The sequence below is a fragment of the Myotis yumanensis genome, unplaced genomic scaffold (assembly GCF_028538775.1).
Source record: "Myotis yumanensis isolate MYYU_CA2020_CCGP unplaced genomic scaffold, mMyoYum1.0.hap1 SCAF_3, whole genome shotgun sequence".
NCBI lineage: Eukaryota > Metazoa > Chordata > Mammalia > Chiroptera > Vespertilionidae > Myotis > Myotis yumanensis.
In genome coordinates, this window is record NW_027223754.1 from 29,026,815 (window position 1) to 29,032,814 (window position 6,000).

Genomic DNA, 6,000 nt, shown 5'->3' on the forward strand with positions numbered 1-6,000 from the left:
CCGAGAGAAAGCAGAGACTTGTTGGGCTGTGCTCTCTTGTTTGGGGCAGGAACTAAAGAGTAGGTTTGGTGATACCTAGTTTGTGTTTTCAAGGATCTTTTTGGATTTTTTTGTTGGTTGTTGTTCCAGATGAGGCAGGTGTTTAAACAGCAGAATTCCGCTCGACTAGGTGAAGTGCCACCCAATGAGGAACATTGCAGGAAAGAGAAACTATTCAGTCGAGGGTCTGTTTCTACTTTCACTGTGAAGTCGTTTGTGAACAATAATTTGTTAGCATGTGGTATTGGTCCAGTATGTGAAAATGTTATTTGAGCCTCCTGGGTTGTCTACGAAGTAGACTGTTAAATCCAGAGGTAAATTGGAGGAATTCTAAAATATTTTCATTTTCTCCCGATAATGAGAAACTACCAAATAGCCCTAGCCGGTTTGGCTCAGTGGATAGAGTGTCTGCCTGCGGATTGAGGGGTCCTTTATTCGATTCCTGTCAAGGGCATATGCCTGGGTTGCAGGCTTGATACCCAGTAGGGGGTGTGCAGGAGGCAGCCAATCAATGATTCTCTCTCATCATTGATGTTTCTCTCTCTCCCTCTTCCTTCCTCGCTGAAAGCAATAAAAAAATTAAAAACTACCAAATAAACTTGAGTGTAGAAACAATAAAACCTCTGAATTGTCTTTTCCACTTGAAGCTCCTTCCTATGTTGGGAGAATTCCTTCCTTTGTGAATATGGGTAGTAGACAGGGCTCCTGGTAGAAACTGAAAACAAAACAAAAACAAAAGACAGATCATCACTTTTCCAGCCTTCCTAGCAGCTAAGGTCTGAACTTGGCCAGAGTTCAGCCTGTTAGACTGAATCAGGAATTAAGCGGTGGCAAAGAAGCTCTATGCCCGAGAATCTGGTGTTTGGTGGTGATAGGGGCTGCAGCCTTAGCAAAAGGGAATTTCTGGAGGCAGCTGTGAAGTGCTGGGACTCCCTGGGTTTGCACTGTGTGTTTAGCTGTGGTGCTCCCTGCTCTCTCATATCTGCTGTTTCTCTGGAGTTGTTCTGCATCCTTTTTGGAAATCCTGTGAGCTACTCAAAGTCTTTTCAGCAAGTTATTCTGCTTAGATCAGTCAGTGCCCATTTCTATTGTGTACAACTTCACAGGGTCTTTGCCCAGGACATGCTTTGTGTACAGTTTTCTCTTTTTTTTTTTTTTAAAATATATTTTATTGATTTTTTACAGAGAGGAAGGGAGAGAGATAGTTAGAAACATCGATGAGAGAGAAACATCGATCAGCTGCCTCCTGCACATCTCCCACTGGGGATGTGCCCGCAACCCAGGTACATGCCCTTGACCGGAATCGAACCCGGGACCTTTCAGTCCGCAGGCCGACGCTCTATCCACTGAGCCAAACCAGTTTCGGCCAGTTTTCTCTTTTTAATGTTATAACCTCATAACCTCATTAAAGACCAGAAGTAATTTATGTCTGCAATAGAACAGGGCATAAAAAACAAAGTCAAAGACTGAAAATGAAAGCAAACATTATATGTTGTAACATTTTTATAGAGTATGATAAAATAATATGGTGGTTTTTTATTGTTTGCTTGGTTTTGTTGTTCTTGAATCCTTGATATGGGCTGAGTCTAATCTACTTCTGATTGAAGGGAAGGCATGGGGGCCAGGGAGCTTTTTTTTTTTTTTAAATCAATGAGGGCAGTAAGCAATACAGAGATTCGCTTCAGAGTTGCTTAGCAGAGTTGAGGAGTAAAACTTAGACATTGCTTTGATAATAATGAACAGTATCAACACAATTAAAGGCAAGGGCCTTTTTGTATCTGAAATAACTAAAGCTCCAAAGCTGGGAATGCATATTTCCCTGAAGGCTGTGTCACTAGGAGGAGGGTCTGGTAACTTATAAATGGGCTCAGTATCTGAATTAGATAAAGTAATGGTTGATAGGAAGTAAAATTGAGATGAGCAAGCTAAGCAAGCAATCTGTGCCTTTTTCCTCCCTTTTGCTCCAAGTTACAATTTTTTCTTGAGAATTGGTGAGCGAAAATAGTAATTTTGAATAGAGATGTAATTTTTTATTTTCTAACTTTTAAAATACATTTTTTAAAAATTGATTACAGAGAGGAAGGAATAGGGAAAGAGATAGAAACCATCAATGATGAAAATCACTGATTGGCTGCCCTCTGTATGCCCCATACTGGGGATTGAGCCCACAACCCCGGCATATGCCCTGACTGAGAATTGCATCAGCGACCTCCTAGTGTATGGGAAGACCCTCAACCAATTGAGCCATACCAGCTGGGCTAATTTTTTATTTTCAATTTGTGTTATAAAAATTTTTCAGCCCTAGCTGGTTTGGTTCAGTGGATAAAGTTTCGACCTGCGTATTGAAGAGTCCCGGGTCCGATTCCAGTCAAGGGCATGTACCTTGGTTGCAGGCTTGATTGCAGGCTGGATCCAGGTAGTGGCTGGGTGTGTGAGGGAGGCAACCACTCGATGTGTCTCTTTCACATCGAGGTTTCTCTCCGTCTCTTCCCTTCCATTTCACTCAATCAATGAAAAGATCCTCAGGTGAGGATTGACCAAAAGATTTTTTTTTCCAAAGAAAATTGCAGCCATAGCCAGTTTGGCTCAGTGGATAGAGCATAGGCCTGTTAACTGAAGGGTCCCAGGTTCGTTTCTGGTCAAGGGCACATGTCTGGGTTGCCGGCTCGATCCCCAATAGGGGGCGTGCAAGAGGCAGCTGATCAATGATTCTCTCTCATCATTGATGTTTCTAGCTCTCCCTCTCCCTCTCCGAAATCAACATCTACACTAATAAAAGACAAAGGTGCTAATTGGCCGTACCTTCACTATGCCCACCAGCCAATCAGAAGATTATGCAAATTAACCCAACAAAAATGGCGGTTAATTTGCATACACAGGTGCCCAGCGAAGACTAAAGACAGTGTAGAAGGAAGCCAGGCACTGCAGAAGGGAGCCAAGCAGCGGAGAAGGGAACGGATTGGAGGTAGTAGAGACGGGAGCAGAGCTGAGGCAGTGGACATGGGAGGGAGCGAAGTGGCGGAGAAGGGAGGGATCGAGGCGGCAAGACAGGGAGGGAGCCGAGGCGGCTGGGAAGGGCTTCGCTCCCTTCTCTGCTTCGCTCTGGCCTCAGGAAGCCCTGTTCTTGTAGGAATAGGCCTATTCTTTTTTTTTTTTTTTAATATATTTTATTGATTTTTTACAGAGAGGAAGGGAGAGGGATAGAGAGTTAGAAACACCAATGAGAGAGAAACATCGATCAGCTGCTTCCTGCACACCCCCTATCAGGGATGTGCCCGCAACCAAGGTACATGCCCTTGACCGGAATCGAACCTGGGACCCTTCAGTCCGCAGGCCGACACTCTATCCACCGAGCCAAACTGGCCAGGGCAGGAATAGGCCTATTCTTGCAGGAATCTTCCTGCAATGGGCCTCTAGTGTGTGTGTGTGTGTATGTGTGTGTTTGTGTGTATATACACATATATATATATAATTGCAAAAAAAGCAATGAATTCTGTTGATTATTATGGTTTATTCTCCCCTCCCAACTTGTTTTGTGTTTTGCTTTGGATTCTTGCTTGAATATTATAAAACAAACCTCAGACATCATATTTTTCATGTACTTTTTTTATATGACAACAATGCCATTATCTCATTTAATATAAAACCAAAACCTAATAATTCCTTTGTAGTTAGTTTCTAGTCTATGTTCACATTTTCCCACTTGTCTCAAAAATATCTTTTTATAGCTGGTTTGCTCAAATCAGATCCAGTCTGGTCTGTACATTGCCTTTGATGATAAGTCTCAAGTGCCCTCTCCTATTTTGCATACCACTTATTTGTTGGGGAAACTGGATCACTTTTCCTATAGGATACCCCAAATTTTGGATTGACCTGATTGATTTCTTGAATGGTCATCTTTTTCTTTACTCCAGTAAACTGGTAGTTTTTGATCAAGAGGCTTGAGTAGATCAGGCTCATTTCCCCCAGGTAACATGCTTCATAAGTAGTACTAGACTCTCACCACTCAGTGTTAAGTGTTGAAAGTGGACAACCAATGGTTCTGGGCTGCCTGTCACTACTTGAGCCAATTAAGCAGGGACAGCATTGAATCATAGATGAGCATTTATTCCAGTAATGCTGGCAGTATGGGAGAGCAGCAGGTCACCCACAAAAATCTGCTCTACCCCTCCCCATAAACCAAGAATTATGGGTAGAAGGACAAAGATTACATGGGAAAGTAGGAGTTGCAGGCATGGGGAAATAAAGGTTACAGGTTATAGGCAGGCTGGGGGTGTTGCAAAGGGTGGATGCCTCCGGGACCAGATTGTTTTAGCAATAAGGTTGTTAATCTTTCCGTGATGATAGTCATTCTCAGAAAAGGAGAATGGACTGCATTCCATATTAACTCCCATATCCTGGGGCATACAACTCTCAACCAGGTTAGAACGTGCTTTCTCTAGTCAGAACAGAGCAATCAGGGTTAACAGAGCATGATTAATATTTCTTATAATTCTAGGTATTCCCCAGTATTTTATTTCTGCCCCTAACATTGTAGGACTGCAGCACTGGATTCGTTTTGTTGGGAGCTTGTTAGAAATGTAGTCTCAAGCCCTACCATGGCCCTGAATCAGAACCTGCTTTCAACAAGCTCCTTGGGGTATTTATAGGTGCATTCAAGGCTCTGCCGTGTATTTCTGACTGCATTGCATCAGGAGGCATTTGTTACCTGGTTGGCACACTTTGGAGAAGTTGTCAGCTGGCCCCATCTGTTACAGAGGAAGGATAGAGGCAGGATAAATGCCTAATTTTGATTCTTTTATTTATCTGTTTTCAGAATAATGACTTAGTGGTGCCTAAGCAACTTCCAAAAGTGAAGTACAACACCAGGAGTGAACCCTAATGTAAACTGTGGACTGAGTAACGATGTGTCAATGTGGGTTCAAGTGCAACAAATGTTCTACTCTGGTGGGAGCAGTTGGTAGTGGGGTTGGCTGTGCATGTATGGTGGTAGAGGGCATAGGAAATTCTGTACTTTCCTCTCAATTTTGCTATAAAATATAGTTTATTTTTTAAAAAGTGAACCATAACATTTAGAAAATTTATTTTATTTATTTATTTGTTTGTTTTTAAAATCTGTTTTTATTGATTTTAGAGAGGAAGGAAGCGGGAGAGAGAGAAACATCAATGATGAGAATCATTGATCAGCTGCCTCCTGCACGCCCCCTACTGGGGATCAAACCAGCAACCCAGGTATGTGCCCTTGGGTTGCTGGAATCGAACATGGGATCCTTTAGTCTGCAGGCTGACACTCTATCCACTGAGACAAACCAGCTAGGGTTTGAAAATTTATTTTTAAAGTATTACCATGGATTTTTTTTTTTAAATCCTCACCTGAGGATATTTTTTTCATCCGTTTTTAGAGAGAGTGGAAGGGAGGGAGGGACACATTGATTGGTTGCTTCCCGCTTGCGTCCCAACCAGCGTCAGGGGAACCTGCAACCCAGGTACGTGCCCTTGATCAGGTATTGACCCCTCGACCCTTAGGTCCACAAGCTGATTCTCTAACTACTGATTACCGTGGATTTTTATATGGTCTGTATGTTTGAAATCTTTTGTGCTTATTATCATTTTGAAGTAGAAATCCTGCTGTCTTTAGTAGTGCAGATCTAGGTATATGTAACTTTGTGATATTTCTCTTTATGTGGGCTGTCCTCTAGTTACATTTCCACCAACAATGCATGCACCAGAGTGCCTCTTTTCCCACAGCCTAACTCAAAGAGTGTTGTCACACTTTTAGATTGTGGCCAATCAGATAGGTAAGAAATTATACCCCTGGCCCTGACCCGTTTGGCTCACTGGATAGAGTGTTGGCCTGTGGATTGAAGGGTCCCAGGTTCGATTCCGGTCAAGGGCACGTACCTTGGTTGCGGGCCCATTGATTAAAAAATCAATAAAATATATTTTTTTAAAAAAGAAATT